Below are 18,357 nucleotides of genomic sequence, written 5' to 3'. Positions count from 1 at the left end.
TTTAAACCATAATCACCACTCAAGGTCCTAAACACAAAATCCAACATAATTTTACCTGCAGCAATTATAATTATTTTAACCTCTGTACTTCATTATAGTTTTAAGTGACAGAAATCGAAACATTTCATGATCTTTCACCTTCAAAGAAAAAAAAAAGAAATTCTATTGTGCAGACAGTATGTATAAAAAGAAATACATAATCCAAAGAGTATAGATTATGGGCACCTGCCCCTAAGGAAATGTAGAATTTAGTTGGATTTAAATGAATATTAAAAAGATAAGCCATACTACAAGACTGACATATGACATATAGCAATATATATAACTGATGAGAATTCACAGTAACTTACGACTATAGTAAGTTATATAGGATTGATAACTGCGGACATAATTCTACAGAAAGAGAAATCACCCCCAGTTTGGGTAGTCAAATAAAGATATGAAATTGAAGCAAGGTGGGAAAAGAGATACATTACAGGGGAAGGGACATTCCAGATAAAATGCTTAAAAGAAAACAAAACTCTAAACAAAAGAAACAAGAAATAGCAATTTGCATTGGCACAGTTTAAGTGTAAAAAAATGTTTGTGTTTGCAACAGAAATAAGGAATGTAATTTCAGCAGCTATGGTGCTGGCTTGAGTAACGGAAATTTTATCTTTTAAGTCTTAGTGAATGATTACGAGGGAGAGTTTTAAAAGTAAAAACACAACACAGTGTAAAGGGTGTGAGTGTTGTTTTTGTTTTGTAAATTTATCTGTGATGCTATATAGTCTCAATGTGTGGAGCCTGTAAGTAGGAAGACAAGATGAAAACCAAACTGAGGAAGTTTCAAAGCAGCAAGCAATATTGGAAAGTACTATTTTCAAAATTCTGATTTCCCTCATCAAGATGCTGTTTCAAGACAAAACTCCAGCCATTCTCCCAAGGGAAGGTGACCTTGCCCAACACAGTCTTTCTTTTCTTTATCTAAAATTCCCTTTTCCATCACTCCCCCCCATTCAGCCTATAAAAGTCTTCTATTTGTACAGAATAGAATTCTCCAGAATTCCATTCTCTTTTGTAGATAGGATATTGCTTGATTAATGAATCATTGAATAAAGCCAATTAGATCTGCAAATTTACTCTATTGAATTTTGTTTTTTAATATTTGTCTATCTCCTGTTCATTGCTACAGTCTCAGTGCCAGGGATACTGCTTTTTATTTTTATTTTTTAAATGACAGTATAAATGAAAAGGGTGAAATGCCTTGATACAAAAGGAAACAGAATTATAAGTACGTGTCAAACATTGAGTCAGTCATGTATTTGCCAACCAAACATGTTTAAATAAATTAAGAAGTCTGCAGAATCATTAAGACTAGCAAATAAACATTTCAGTACTTGCTCCCCAAATGCTAGCTGAATGAATGTGAAAAGACAGAGGAAATATACTGTTATATATTTTTTTAATTTTTTAAAAAATTTATTTATGATAGTCACAGAGAGAGAGAGAGAGATAGAGAGAGAGAGAGAGAAAGAGAGGCAGAGACACAGGCAGAGGGAGAAGCAGGCTCCATGCACCAGGAGCCCGACATGGGATTCAATCCCCGGGGCCCCAGGATCGTGCCCTGGGCCAAAGGCAGGCGCCAAACAGCTGCGCCACCCAGGGATCCCTATATTTTTGTATTTTATAAACCTGGAGTCCTGTTTTCCAGCATATTTTAATCCTCCTTATATTCATATTTTCAATAAAATTCTAACACATATTTACCTTTCAATATTCTAAAAAAAGTTAGGAAAATGAAGGGAAAAAAGATTTTAATAGGTTGAATATATTCAGAGACACAAATGTTGCGAAAATATGTGATAGCAACATTTCTCTTGTCAGAGAGTTGCCCCAGTACTTCTCCCTCATTTTTAGCGAGTAGAACATGGAGAGGACTGCAAGGAAATACAAAAGCTAAACTAATGAGGATAAATGTTTCCCCGTGACTACACTGTAAGAATAACAAAAACTCGAAAGATACAATTCTTTTTTACGATTAACCACTCTGGATGAATTGTAAATTAAGCAAATCGGTTACAAAATAGATTAATCATCTTGGACATTAAAATATGATGAATTCAATATTGTCAAATTTGAAAAAAAACCCAATATTTAATATTTTAATAATTATATTTAAGAACAAAATATCTTAATACTTTGGTTCCTCAAAAATTTCCAAGTTATTTTATTTTGTATGTATTTTACTTTTATTTTGAAGTCAAATACACTGTACAAACATAATTTTGTATTCATTATAGCAGTGTTGCAGAATTGCTTTTTTAAAATAATTATTTACATTATTATTAAATTAAGTTATTAAATAAAATATATTTCTACATTACAATTACAAATTATTATGAAGGCACATATGTTCACTGCAAAATATGACAAAAAGAGGTAAGTAGAAATAAGGAAATACAATATCCTATGGTATTTGGTAGGAATATGAATATCATATTCCTACCAAATGGAGATGATCACATCAATTTTTGAATATTCATTTTCATTTTTTTAACCAAAATGAAACCATACCATACATTCTGTTTTTGTAAGTTATTAAACTTTCTGCTATTTTTCCTAGTTAATGGCTTCTTATTGTCTATGTCAATAGGTTTCATTGTAATAGTTTTCATTAATCAAATATCATCAAAGCCCTTCAAGCACTACTACTAAATACTACTACTAATGTTGCTACTCAACTGCACAACCCAAGATTTAGTCCTGGACCATGCGTCACAACCGAATGTAATGTCATTTTAAATCTTGACTCTAAGTTTTATTTTATTTTTATCTATTTTTTTAAGTAGACTCCATGCCTAGCGTGGAGCCCAATGTAGGGCTTGAACTCACAATCCTGAGATCAAGACCTGAACTGACATCATGAATTGGATACTTAATGGACTGAGCCACCCAGGCACCCCAAATCTTAATTCTGATTTTTAAAATTGGATTAGCCTCTTCCATTTCTGGAAAACTTCTAAGCATACAGAAAAATAGAAAAACTAGTACCATTAACATCTGCATAGCATAGCTACCACATGGATTCAGTTAATTAAGAGTCTGTTATTATGTCTCTTTAGTCTCTTTAATTAAAACAATTTCCCAATTTTTAATGGCACTTATTTTTTTAAGTGTCAGTTGTGTCAGAATACCACACATTTGGAATTTTTCTGACTGAATTGACTTGTAGTATTGTTTTACATATGACTTGTTGACTTGTAGTATTGTTTTACATATCCATCCTCTCCTGTGTTTCCTGTATATTGAAACTTAGCCCCTTAAGCTTGAATTGCTTCAGGTTAGATGTTTCTAACTTGCTTTAGACTCTCAGTAGGCAGAGCTAGGAAATATTCTATAGTAAATTATGAAATGATATTGATAGTTTCCATTTAAATATTACATTACAGGTTCTTTAACTTTTATTTTCATAATTATATTTCTTTTCTCTACTCTTGCAATACCTTGGGTAACTAGTAACATTTGATTTAAATAGGTGAATCTTATGATATCTATAAATAGCTTCAAAGTTATTGCAATCATATTAATATAATTTTACTGCTGAATCAAGTCTATATTTTTTGTAGTCCTTCTTCTGGGTCCTTATGCTATAGTCAACTAAGGAAGTACAACCAGAGAATGGGACCAAATCACATTAAAACAATTTTTTTCTTGGGGCATCTCGGTGGCTCAGCATTATGGAAATGCTATGTGGTATATGTGAATGTGTATAATCAGGGCAGAGTTCTAGAAATAGCATTGTGAGTAGAGGATAAAACCATATATAATTTTGATTTTTTAAAATTCCCTTTGATAGGGAATTATTCCATATGAAAATGCTGTTTTTTAAAAGTAAAAAAATTAAAAGGTAAAAAATGTTTACAATGTTCGTATGATAGAATGACATCTATCTTTATTTAAGTAAGTAAAAGATATTAGTATTATGAAACTGCCTCAGGTCCTTGAGACAACTTAGTCATCTTTAAACTTTAGCAAATACCCTTAGCTCATATGATTAGCTAACCTTTCTTTGTGTATCTATAGATCATGCATTCTTTCCTAGAAAGAACAGAGCATTCTGAATATTGCAAAACAGAAACCAGACCCCCCTTGCACAACCTCTGAGCATTGGGATAATGTCTGTAGCTGGCACCATGGAGTCTGTGCATAATCAAAAAATGTTACTGACCACTGCCCCGCACCCCTTTACTGATTAACTGCCCTAACCCTCATTAAAAATCCCTAGGCCATGGGCAGCCCCGATGGCCCAGCAGTTTGGCCTTTGGCCTGGGGTATGATCCTGGAGACCCAGGATCGAGTCCTACCTCGGGCTCCCTGCATGGAGCCTGCTTCTCCCTCTGCCTGCGTCTCTGCCTCTCTCTCTCTCTCTCTCTCTCTCTCTCTCTCTCTCTCTCTCTCTCTGTGTCATGAATAAATAAATAAAATCTAAAAAAAAAAAAATCCCTAGGCCAGGCAGAAGCCTTAAAGATGGCCTTTGGACAAAAGTGCTCCCCAGTTGCCCAACCTCCTGAACAAAGCCCATATTTCTCTCCAATTAAGACTCTTGAGTTTTGGCCTTTCTAGAGAAAGGCTTGAGTGAAAAGGAAGGAGCATTTGAGGCAAGCTGATGAGCTTCTGGAGCAGGTAAGTCTATTGGAGTGCCCACTGACACAAGTTTCTCATTTGTGAAGCACCTCGTGCTTTTGTCTCATTGTCCATGCTTTTCCCATTAGGAAGGTGCAGCTTTGAAAAGAAACTAAAAGGGACTTAATAACCACTGATTTACTTGGAATTTGGAACAGATTTGTTTTAGTGTATATGTGTGAGTTGTATTGTGCTAAATTTGTCTATAATGGGGAGTTCCATCTCTGTCCTGCCAAAGAGCCCATTAGGCCGAATTCTCAGTAAGTGGAAGAGATACAACCAGAAACCCATGATTAAAAGTTTTTTTTTTTTTTTTAGGTTTCCTTTTTTTTTTTTTTTTTTTTTTTAATTTTTATTTATTCATGATAGTCACCAGAGAGAGAGAGAGAGAGAGAGGCAGAGACAGAGGGAGAAGCAGGCTCCATGCACCGGGAGCCTGATGTGGGATTCAATCCCGGGTCTCCAGGATCGCGCCCTGGGCCAAAGGCAGGCGCCAAACCGCTGCGCCACCCAGGGATCCCGATTTTTTTTTTTTTTAATTGTAACACTACCTTGCCCTGTATGTTAAGCTCAGAGGAATGATGGCCATTGAATGGCTCTCTTGGAATTTTTCCTCCAATTTGGTTGCCTCCAAATAGGGGGTTTGGGTTTGGCTCTCTTAGCTTGTCTAGGGAGCCATTTGATTCAGTCAGTGAAGCCCCCAACTTCTGGGGAAGAAAAAATGTTCACAGAGGTACTCTGGGCTTCATCTAATCATAGTTTTGTTTCTCTTATGTTCTTTCTGAACTTTTGTCTAGGTAGAGGGGAGAGATACTCTTTCTCTTCCCAAAGAAAAGCCATTAAAACCTATTTTAGGGCCCCTGGATGGCTCAGTCATTAATCTGCTTTCAGCTCAGGGCTTGATCCTGGAGTTCAGGGATCGAGTCCCACATCTGGCTTCCTGAGGGGAACCTGCTTCTCCTTCTCCCTTTGCCTAAGTCTCTGCCTCTCTCTGTGTGTCTCTCACGAATAAATAAATAAAATCTTTAAAAAAAAAAGACATTTTAAATAAATGGTGCAGAGAATTAAAAAGTAATCAGAAAGAAAACAAAAACAAAAACAAAAAACTGTTTTGCAGGAAGAAGTAGGAGATAGAAGGAAATATTAATCCTAATTGTGAATCTGCCTCCAGCCTTTCTGGCAGCACCCTTGGCCTCTGCCTCCACCTTTTCTGCCTTCTGCAGCACAATGGGCATGATTCACACGGCTGGCTCCTATACCATCCTCTGGGCCTTTGGTGCCATTGACTCCTGCTTGGTTTACCCTCACTGTTGAGGAACAAAGAGCTTCCCCCCACCCAAGCTGCTAAACCACTTCCTTATAAGGTTCAAACTGAAGCAGCTCCCAAATCAACATGAAAGGATCCAGGGGCTCCACTGGACTTAAACCACCCATTTCAGATTTCCCCACAGGTAAAAATTCCCAGTGGGAAATAAATTGATTGACTTTTTAGTGGACACAGGTGCAACATACTCAATATTAAGGTTAATGCAAGGTTATTGGTTTAGTTAAAACAGACATATTATTGGAGTTATCAATACTGAATATAATATGCTCTACCTGTATTTATTTAATTATGTTGTATCTGTTGAAGTTTGTCAACAACAACAAAAAATGACTTAAAATGGTTAATTTTCCCTGTCTCATGCAGTTTTCATGGGTAATTGTTAAGAACAAGTAGGTTGAAAAAAGCTTATAGTTTTCAGTTTGTAATCTGAAACTTCAAAGTTTTCCTACATTAAATGATAAATCGGGTTAAATTCAGTTAGAAAACTAAGTATTTTCCAAATAAGAATACTAAAGCATTGATTACTGAACATAGGTTTGTCTGTTTTTGGCTTTCTATTGCAGAGAAACAGGATACTTGGGTCTGCTGCTAAACATGCTTTATTATTGCAGATTGTACTATGGGAAAAAACAACAACCATGTTTCTAAAAATCTGAAAGTCTGAAAATATACTCAAATTGTCAGTCTAAAGAATTCTGGTTTAGCAGAGATGGTTAGTACTTAGTTTTCACTAAAGACTAGGCTTCTAAGAGTAAAAATTCTGATAAATGTAACTGAGATTGCTAGAAATGATAAGGTAAGTAACACTGTAGGCAGGGAAAGTATGATGTGTTTTGATAAAGATATAAAGAATTGGAATACGTTTTTGTTCAGGGAAAAGAAAAGCAAGTAATTTCATCCTAAAATGAGACTGGTTATTTAGAGATCGTAGTCTTAAGACACAATCTGAATGTAAAAAGAAAGTTGTAGAAGGTTTGTGAAGGGAAATCTTTGGGAAAAAAAAAAAATTAGGTATGGTCAGGACTAAGATCGGAATTAATGAGTTTAAAAAGTACACTAGTATAAGATTGAAATTCTGCTTTTCTTTCTGTTAAAAAGATAAAGTTTTCTTAGACTGTTGGTCTGCTCCTTATAAGAAATTGTAAACAAAGTTTGTTTTCTTTTATCTGCCCAGAAAACCAAAATTTCTAAGTTTCATCTTTATCGTGTCTTTGATTATGTAAGACAACTGGAACTTCTCAATATTAAAGGAGCTAATTTTTGCTAGCAACTATATAAACTTCTGCAGAATCTTTTATCACCACTTTGGTTAAATAGATAATTAAGTATTGAATTTTATAATGATCTATAATTCCTATTTAGGCATGTACTTTGTAACTTTTTGAGGTTTTTAACAAACTTCCCAAAGATTTGAATTCTAAATAATTAAATCTTTCTAATGAATTTAAGCTTATTAATTTGGTATATTATTTGGGAAGCACTGTCAAACAAATGATGAAAAGTCTTCAGTTGTATGGGTAAATGATATAACCGTTCCAGAGAATACATGAAATTCCTAAAGTTTTATTATGTCCTTGTATAAGGTCATCAACTTCTAATTACTGAAATGTTGCATGTCACAGAAATAACTGGATTTGTCAACTGCATTATGATGAACTCTCAGCAGATCTTTAACCATGTCCATTTTTTAATCTTTTGCCATTTATAGTTATTGTCCTGCTTTTGCACAATGTGTTTCATCTTCAAGGAAATTCATGAAAAGGACTTTTATAAAATACACATTTCTGATATCTTCAAGATCATAAAACTAAACTGAGTAAGAATTTCTAGAACCAATGGAAAAGCTGCATTCAAACAGAACAAAATTAGTAACATGGACTAAATGAATTGAGGAAGATGATTACAGTTTTTATGACTTGCTGGAAATATTGTTGGCCTTTTAACATTTGTTTTTCTAGATTAAGGAAACTTTCTCTTAAGATATCTATGACTTACAGAATATAATAAAATATTCCTTTGTGAACAAATTTTCTCCCTATCTGAACTCTCCAGAAATCAGAAACTCTCCATGAGCACTCTTTCTTTCATGGCAATTATAATTATTTGAGTGTTTTCTTTCATGTAAGAATATTTTCATATTCTTACAATATTTGTAAGAATAATTATAGTTCAGTAAGAATCTGTTCCCCTTGTTACAAGGGGACACATTGGACACCTTTGGAAAAACATTGGTTATATTACCAAGGCTTTGAATGGAATGTCATATTTGAGAGAGACAAACATGGACTCAGATAAGATCAGACAGCTTTAGGGAAATTTTATGGAGCCAACCTGGAGCATACTCTCTCCATGGCATTAGTTATGGACTTGTGGAAATAGTAGGTGGTCCCATTTTCCTTATGATTCGATAGAGGTTGCACTTGGAGCTGTCCATATTCCCAAACAAGTCTTCTCCCACTTGCCAGTGATTTCTCATAATTAGAATATAGATAAAGCTAGATATGAGGTAAATAGGGCTTCTTGATATTGTTTTTCCCTTGGCCAATTTGTTCTAGGAGCCACCTCTATCAATGTAAAATTATGAGTGGCAGTCTTAGCCAAGCATTCAGCAGCTACCTTTAACCAAATCTGATATGCAGTCACCCACAGATTTGGAAAGTGGTCTGCCAAAACCAAATAGCCCTAGATATCTTGACTGCAGCCCAAAGAGGGACATGTGTTTTCATTAAGACAGAATGTTGCGTATTCACATTACTCAAAGAATGTAACTGAAGTCCTGAAAGATTTAAATAATCAAATCACTGCTACAGATGCCCTAGTTCTAGACCCTTTTAGCAGTTGGTTAACTTCAATTCCTTCCTAATGGAAATATGTCCTATTAAGCATTACTGTATTTCTTGTTTTCTTTCCCTTTGGTTGTTGACTTTTTGCGTCTGTCAAGGAGGAACCTGCACTATTCACACTGGCTTAGAGAAGCCCTTCCTATTCCCTACAGTGGAAATGCCAGAAACAAGATTCTCCCACACTGTAAAAATCTTCCACTCCAAAATCTCTACATCATCCCCAATCAACAGAAAGTAGCTACAGAAGAAGGACCTTTGCTCCTAATCCCATAGATAAGGAATGATAAAACCAACAGTGAGGAATAGAAGCCATCTTGAACCCCTACTAATCTTTAAAATCTAACAAACACCCTTAGTCTATGTGATTAAATAACTTTCCTTTGCATGTTTATAGATCATGCATTTTTTTCATAGAAAGAACAGAGCACTTCTGCACATCACAGAACAGAAACCAGACCACCTTGCACATGCCTCAGGCACTAAGGAACTAGACCCCTTTGTATAACCCCTGAGTTCTGAGATAATGTGTATAACTGGCACCATGAGTCTGCACATAATCAAGAAATGTTATGGACCACTGCACCCCCTTTACTGATTAACTACCCTAAACTCCTTTTAAAAAATCCCTAGGCCAGGCATCTTTTGGCCAGAGATCACCTTCTAAGCAGTTGGCCGGCCTCCTGAATAAAGTTCATATTTCTTTCCTATCTTGAGTTTTGGCTTTTCCAGCAATGACAGGCAGCTAAGCTTGGATTTCAGTAATAATTAGCATAGGCTACTGTCCATTATATTTGAAATGCCAAAATATATATGTTTATGTATATGTGATATATTTATAGATAATGGTTCAATGTTTTTATGTTCATTTTAACGTACTAGAAAATCAAAATGGAGGAAAGCTTTTTAAAGAGAAGAAAATACATATATTCACACCAAGTTAATTATTGTATATTTTTATAATTCGCATTAAGTTCCTTTTAGCTTCATATTTCTTTTTTTTATTTTCTTTATTTTTTTTAGCTTCATATTTCTTATGGCTAAAGGATGAGTCACTGATGCTCCCTCCAAGAAGAAAATCTAATCTTTTCAGACTCAATTAGAGTTTGTAGCAACTTTCCCACAAATTAAAAAAGACTTTAATGGGACATTTTTGGAACAATATTGAGTATTTTTTTGTACTTTAAAAAGTTAAAAAACACTATTTCCAATTCTATATTAGTCTTTTCTTAAGTTTAAAAAATAAATAATTTATCAGTTTTCAGGTTATACTTTGCGATAAAATAGTGAACTTGTTTAGAGTAGTTTTTTTTTTTCTGAAAACTATTCTATATTAGACTGTACCTTAAGTAAATGTTATTTTTGATGGATTAAGTCTAAATCCATAATCAATTTATAAGCACAAAATTCATAAAAATAGTGACAAATCTGAAGTAATTCTGATATGTAAAAAGCTGTAACTTAAGTACTCCGAATTGTAAATTACATTCTTCAGTATAAATTGTCTCCACAATTACACCCTTTGGTATAAATTGTCTTCACAGTAATTCAGCTTTATAAATTTAAGATTCTAATTACCATTTTAACAATGTAGCATCACATGAGTATAATTTCCTGGTACTCTGACTTCACAGAGCATGAGGTTAATGTTATATGTGGCTCTCTTTTAGGAAACTTTCTGTAATGCAGTGTTCTGAAAAGTCGTACAAAGTCAAACATTTATGGAAATGTTTTCTTTAGCTCTCTACACTGTAAGCTATAAAAACAGTTTATGTATTTATTTGGAAACACTAATAATCTAACATTTTAATGCCTTTTCTCTTTGAAATCATTATCCAGTTCTTTAACTGGAAAAAAAAAAGTTAGTGAAAAGCAGAATTTGCCACCCCAAAAATGCCTCTTTGGTTTAAAGATTACCTTACCCTCATTATTTTTAAGAAACTACAAACACAGGAAAAGTTCTGAAACCCAGGTACAAGTTACCCTTTTCTAAGAGACAGTTTCCCTTACATTTATAAGGGAAAATCTCCATGTGTAAGGGTGTGTGCCCCTCTCTATACTAGGAAAAGGAAGATGACCAAATCTCTGGAAACTCATCAGTGGAGAAGACACAGACCTAAACCTGCATAACAACCTTATCCTCATTTACTGTGTTCTTCCCGTAATCTTTCATAACATGCGGAGCCCCAACATCCTTCTTTTGTCTTTAGCTGGGCTTATAAGGTGCTGGCCTGGCCATTTGGGAAAGTACTCAGTTTTCCAGGGTATTTTGCATGTATATAGGAGGTGTATGTGATTAAACTTGTTTTCCTCCTGTTTTACTATAGGGGTGGTTGCAGCCAGGAACCTAGGAGGTTAGAGGAGAAATTATTTTTCCTATACTACAGTTTGGTGACCTCAGTAGGGATCTGTTGAAGTAACTTGCTCTGGAGCCTGCAGATGGAATCCTGGAAAAATGGCAGAAGCTGGCAAAGGATGGCCAGCAATCCTAGGTATCTCTATAGTGTCTGGTCAAAGGAGAAGATTAAAAGAAGATTATCACTTCTTTTCCAAATTTAGATTAACAGGAGAAAATATTCGTGTGAGCTAGGTTCCTTGGGTATAGTGACTTTGGTAAAGATTTTTATGAGTAATCTTGTTTTTTATTGATCCTCTTTTCACCCAGAGATGGGCCATTGTTTTTGCTTGTTTTTGATGTCTTTTGTGTCATTTGTCATAAAAGAACCATAGTCTAAGATGAGGCTTTCTTTTGTCTTATTCTAGGTCATAAGAGTTTGGCTTTGTAACCAGTGAGAACATTCTCTGTTCTCTGTCAGCTGGAAAATGAATGTGTCCACATGCATCTGGCATACAAACCAATAGACTATGGATCCCAGAAGCAGTATTCTCTTTGTCCAACTATGCCATCTCTCAGGGGAGTTTGTTATAAAATATCCTAGTCCATAGGGGTCTTTGTAGTCTCAATTTTCATTGTCTCATTAGTACTGGAAAAGTCCCATGCCAGTAGCATATGCTTGGTGTCACAGATTAGAGAGTCTGTGACTAGAGGCACATTCTCATTCTCATCAGCTGTGACAACACAGGTCTTTGCTTTCCTAGGCTAACTTTGAAGGTAAACTCTCTGGATCTCTTGAGGGCTGCGTCTTTGCACCTTCTTTTGGGATGCTTCTTGAATCCAATGTTCAACCATAAAAACCCTTTATTGATTTGAGCTGCTACTGAGATTATTATAAGAATGCTACTGAGATTCATATAATATACTATTTGTCAATGATTAAATGATGGTTACTTTGAATTAAAAAAATCCTATATTTGAAAAAAAAAATTAGAGTTCTTTTTCTACAGAATTGTCTTACTGGTACCTATGGAAAAACCAAATTGAAAAGAAGACAAAAAACAAAGAAGACAAAAGAAGTATAATGGCTTGCATTATGGATGCCCTTAACAAGATGAAAATATGAAGTTGTCTGTTTTTTAACCTGTACTTTCATAAGCTACTACCAAATTTAGAGAACAGTTAGAAAAAAAATAGTGGACGTTCACAGCCTTATTCACAGGAACTTTGGCAGATGGCTAAGGTTCTTCCTTTCTATGATTATACTGTAGTTAACAGACAAGCTGACTGGTCCCCTGGGGGAGCCCCTCTCCCTTTCACAAACAGATGGGGATTTCTTCCAGCTTCCTACAAATGATCAGGAAATGGATTAGCTAGAGGCCAAAGTTCAGAGGTTGATAGGAACAAAAGCTTTCTCCCCCTTAAGTTTAAGTTGGTCTTCGGTTGAATTGTACACTCAGAAAAAAAGGAGACCATTTGAAGGCCTCTGCTAAATGCTTTATGCATATTATACAGCGGCCTATTGCATTAAGCCCTGAAGCTCCATAACACAGAATCTTTTGAGTTCTTAATGAGAAATCTTCTTCTGCTATAAAGCAAATTGAAAATGTAGTTGGGTGGTTAGGTTAGTCCCCTGATATCATTCAGCTCAACCTCAGTTTTTTTTTTTTTTTTTAAGATTTCATTTATTTATTCATGAGAAGCACAGAAAAAGAGGCAGAGACACAGGCAGAGGAGAAGCAGGCTCCATGCAGAGAGCCCATGTGGGTCTTAGGATCACACATGGGTGGAAGGCAGGCGCTAAACCACTGAGCCACCCCGGTGTCCCTCAACCCCAGTTTTTTGAGAAATTAGAAGTAAATTCCTTTGTCTTGCAAATCTTTGTAAAAACTAGAGGCACAGTTCCAGAAGCGATGCATAATCCATCTCTCCTTTTTTATTAACTCCCTAAACCTCTTCTCAAAATTCATCTCAAAATGCTTGCAGAAGACCAGTACACTGGACAGAACTGTTCTTTGCCTAAGAGAAATCAGGAAAACTTAAACAGCAATTACTTCAGAACACTGATAATAGGCAAATATACCCTCAAATTCCATTCTGGAGAAAATCTGGATACCTCTTGGTAGATTTTTGAGATGTAAATTTCCTACCCATCTTCTCTATGACCTAAGAGTCATTCTTTGAAATGCAAACTTTAGGATGATGTTTCTCATCAGAAGGAGAAAAAAGGAATTATTTGGAAAAGAGTAAATGAAATATCCTGATGTATTCCTCACAAGTATTAGAATAAAAAGCCTTAGCCATCTGAGCAAGAAATACAATTTGGACCCAGCTGTTCTCTTATAAACTAATGAGTTTAGTATCGTACGTGACTCATAGCTAAAATTTTAGACTGAAAGCTGTAAGATCTCTTCTTGAGTCTGCCTTTATGCTTACATGTGTCTATATGTGATGTAAACGCATGACTTTATCTTTTAACCTCTGGATGATATCACTAAAATTGATTTGTAAAAGAGCTCAATTTAAATTGCTTAAAATATGTGCTATATAAATTAAAGTATTTCTAAAACTCAAAAATATAAAAACCAATCCAAATATTTGCTTCAAATTCATGTGATATAGGATGTTTTGCAGTGAATAAAAGCAAAGTGAAGTTTGTTGGTTTAATAAAAATAGACATATACTCAGGGTTGTCAACAAATATAATGCAGACATACCACTTTTATTTTCCCTGATTTTATTAGTCAATAAGTTCATGTTATCTCTGTTACAGAGTTTGTAAGAAAACAACAGGATGATGGTAGACTTTGTCTAAAGTCTCACATAGTTTTTGTGGGTAAACTAAACATAATTGTAGGGATCAAGTGATTTAGGTATTAGTAGAATAAGGGCTCTTAGGTGAACTTTTCAGCAACAGTTATATGTTTACGATATACCTGCTTAAATAGCTTTCCATATCTCTTTGGTAACTTCCACCCTAAGAATTTTGCTGAGTTAAGTTAAATGGTATAAACTTATTGAATATCTAGATCATTTCCAAATAAGATAAAATACTGACCATTAGTTACTAAATATAGGTTTAATCTACTTTTGGCTCCCTGTTACAGAGAAACTAATTATATTCAAGTCTGTTAGTATACATATCTTGTGCCACATTGAAAAACCGTACTTTTAAAGGGGGTACATGTTTCTAGAAATTATGAAATGCATTAACAAATTTACCATTCTAAAGAATACTGGTGTAATATGCAGTTTACAGCTTCTTACTTCTTAGCTTTTGCTATAAATTGCAATTTATGTGGGTTAAGAATCCTAATAAATGTAATTAAAACTACTAGAAATAAGAAGGGAAATAATTTTATATGCAAGAAAATATGCGTTGTTTTTTTTTTTCACTAAAGAAAGGTATGAGGTATGGCATGCAATTTGTTGAAGGAAATGGAAGTAATTTTGTCCTAAAGTTTGTTCCAGAATAGGAAAGGGGAGAATAAAAGTCAAAGTAAATGGATACAGAAAGTTGGGAAGAGAGTAAGAGAGAGAATTTAATCTTGGACCATTAAGCTAGTGATAATTGAATAAATTTATTATAATATTTTGTTTTGGTTTGTTTTAATGGGCTTTAACATTAATAGTGTACCTAGGTAAAAGTACAATTAAATTTTCTCTCCCCTAGAAGGACATCTGTTTTTATGGGCTATTGGTCTGATCTTGATAAAATATAAAGGAAAGACTTTCAGTTTCTTAGCTAATCTTGATTTGGAAAGATGTTGGCTGGGTTCTGCAGCCAAAGGCCAAGAAAGAATTCTTGAGACGTCTTTGGTGCAAAAAGGCAATTTTTTTAAAACACAGGGACAGGACCTGTGGGCAGAAATAGCTGCAGTATTTGTCCCACCATGCAGTAGGGTCATGAGGAGTATCCAATTATATACTTTCAAGTTGGGAGGGGGTTAGGGATAGCATAAGTCTGTAAGGAATTTTGGAAGCAAGGTTTCTAGGACCTTGAGGGGACTACCTATTGTTAGGAAAAGGTCATTTATTACTGGCTAATAAAACCTTAGTCATGAAACCCTCCAGACGTATATCATGTATCGGTGGGTCATATGCTTGGGCGATGACTGCCAACAAGTATCCTGGGGGTAGAGATAAAGGAAGTTCCCAAAGGAATTTTTATTTCAAAGTAGACTTAACCGATCCTGGGAGTCCGGTTAAGACTGCCTTTTGCCCTTAGCAAAGTATCAACATTGAGGCAATTGAGTTCCTAGAGGAAAGTCACTCTGATGGTTTCAAGGATGTGTCAATGGGCTGTAAGTAGTAAGGAAAATTAATTTTTCTTTTGCCTTTGCTTCCCACAACAATCATACTAGAAAGCAAAGAGTTTGTGTTTTCTCAAAATAATTTCCGGTACTTCGTTTGTCTTTATCACATCTTTGATTGCTTAAGAAAAATGAATCTTCTCAGTATTAAAAAGAGCTAAGCTTTGTTCCCAACTATGTGTCCTATGTATCTGTATTGCCTTTAAAAATGTTTGTCGGGGGGCGGGGGGGGGGGGTGGGTAGCCGGGATGGCTCCGCGGTTTAGCGCCACCTTCAGCCCAGGGCGTGATCCTGGAGACCTGGGATCCAGTCCCTCGTGGGGCTCCCTGCATGGAGCCTGCTTCTCCCTCTGCCTGCGTCTCTGCCTCTCTCTCTCTCTCTCTCTCTCTCTCTCGTGAATAAATAAATAAAATCTTTAAAAAAATAAAAAAATAAAAATGTTTGTCACTTTGCTAAATAGATAAAGTATTGTTTCTAAATGATCTGTGATTCTATTTAGTCATGTGCCCAAACTTAATATTTTTTAGAAGATTCATTTATTTGTTTATTCATGAGAGATACAGAGAGAGGGAGAGGGAGAAGCAGGATCCATGCAGGGAGCCTGATGCGGGATTCCACTCCAGGACCCCAAAATCATGACCTGAGCCAAAGATAGACACTCAACCACTATGCCACTCAGGTCCTCCAGAGCTTTTTAATATTTTTGACAAGTTTCCCCAAATCAAATTCTAAATGAAGTCATTTGACCTAGAACTAACTTTGAGATGTTTCAGAGGGTCTTTGGAACATGTTAAAAGAATCATTCTCTCTCCTTGGAAAAAGAGATTTTAAGCTAGTTAGACTTATTTACTATGTTAAATTACATGGGAAGCACTGCCAAATAGATGATGCTAAAATTTCTTAGATTCTATTTGAATGGATATATGTTATTAATATTACAGTTCCAGAAATTGTATGAAATTTCTAGAAATTGGTATATTCTGGTGTAAAGTTTTCATCTGTAATTATAGTTATTGCCTTAAAAAGCATGTCATGGAAATTATCAAATTTCTTTGTCAATTATATTGCAATGAACTCTCATCAGAACCTGAGCCAGAGCTATTTTTAAGTGTTTGTCATTTATTGACAATTTTTGTTTTATTCTGATGCTTTTGAAAAAGTGCTTAATCCTCAAGGATATTCAAGAAAAGGACTCTGACAGGGGTACCTGGGTGGCTCAGTCAGTTAAGTGTCTGCCTTTGGCTCAGGTTATGACCCTGGGGTTCTGGGATCAAATTCCACACCAGGCTCCATATTCAGAGGGCTCCCTGTTCAGTCTGCTTCTCCTCCTACCAATCCCCCTGCTCATGTTCTCTCTTTCTCTAATAAATAAAATCTTAAAAAAAAAAAAAAAAAGAAAAAGGAAGGACTCTGACAGGTACTTTGGAATACAGCTTTCCAATCATTTCAAGACCAGAAAACACTACTGGATAAGAATTTCCAGAACCAATAGAAAACCATGGGGCTGAATAAACTCATGAAACAGAAAATACTTATGACTTTGTTTGAAACATTGTGATTCTTTAATGTTTTTTTTTTTCTAGATTTAAGGAATTTTTTTTCTCTTTTCCATTAAGCTAAGTATGAATTACTGCAATTTGGTATATAGTATGCCTTTGTGAACAAAGATGAAATAATTACTTTTCTCCCTATCTGTTCCCTCTAGTGTTCAAACATTTTAGTGATTATTCTTATTTTTAAGGTGATATATTTATATGCATAAGTTTAAGCAGAATCTGTTCTTAGAATGTGCTTCCACAAACTGGACATATTATATTATTAATGCTTCAACTGGAATGTCATTTTTGAGAATATACATAGAATTAAACATTACCAGACAGCTTCAAGGAACTAAGTTTCACTTTATGGAGCCAATAAAACTCCTTGGAAAAGCAGCATGGTGCCTTGCTTACAGGAATTCCAGCAGTCTTACCAGATAAATAAGAAAGGTCACTTTCTGGAAGGTTCAGAATCCTTAGGATATTTTGGGGACCTCAAGAAGAGAGAAATTAACCCAAATCTCTAGGCACTGCAGGTAAAGTCTGATGGTGAGTTCTTGGCTTGGCTTCTCAGCCTCAATCTAAAATTGATTCTTCTCAGTTCAATCTAAAATTCAGTTTGAAAGTTCTAGTGAAGCAGACCTAAAAAGAACCTGTATGTTCAATCACTATTCTTCCAGCACTTACATAAATATTCAAGTCAGGTTTAGTAAGACTAAACTTATTTTGCAAACAAATTAGTCCCACTGTGATTATTTTTGGTAAAAATTAGGGTGTTATAGAGAAAATTATGTTTTAGTAACGTATCTCTGTGTATATTAGATTCTAGTCCAGTTTATTATCTTAGAAATTTTGTCTTCTACCTATAAATTGGACCAGATCCTGAATTCTAACAATTTCCTCAAATACCTCATTACAACTCTCCAAACTACTTTCCAGTCCCCCCATCCTTCTAATTTGAAATGACCAAGAAAAAAAAAGACTGCCTTTTCCCCAAAGCTCTCCAAACTGAATGTGAACAACTTGATATAAACTTAAGAAAAATAATCACAACAGCTCATACAGAAAACCCTCTGTCCCTGCTGATATGTCAGCCACTCAGAAAGTTCAATTAACACCTGACATCATCACAGATATGATTTGAACCTGACATACAGAAATCTCAATTGGCTGCCCCCTTGTCTCACAACCTGGCTTACAGTTTGTGGTACTTGTTAAACCTTGTTTATCTTTTTCCGTAGAAATACTTCTTATTAAATACCTGATTGCTAGCACAATAAACGACTAATTTTGGGAGCCCATCTAAAAGACCACCTCTTAAAAGGGAATAGTAGTTTAA

The 18,357-nt window shown here is 35.1% G+C and overlaps 1 protein-coding gene across 5 annotated transcripts in view; it reads right to left on the bottom strand.

Annotated features, from left to right (window-relative positions):
* Positions 1-18,357, bottom strand: part of CCSER1 (coiled-coil serine rich protein 1) — an 880,050-nt gene that overhangs the window by 118,375 nt on the left and 743,318 nt on the right. The window lies entirely within an intron of this gene.

This window comes from Vulpes lagopus, chromosome 6 (genome assembly GCF_018345385.1).
Source record: "Vulpes lagopus strain Blue_001 chromosome 6, ASM1834538v1, whole genome shotgun sequence".
NCBI lineage: Eukaryota > Metazoa > Chordata > Mammalia > Carnivora > Canidae > Vulpes > Vulpes lagopus.
This window is presented reverse-complemented; position numbering and strand designations above follow the sequence as displayed.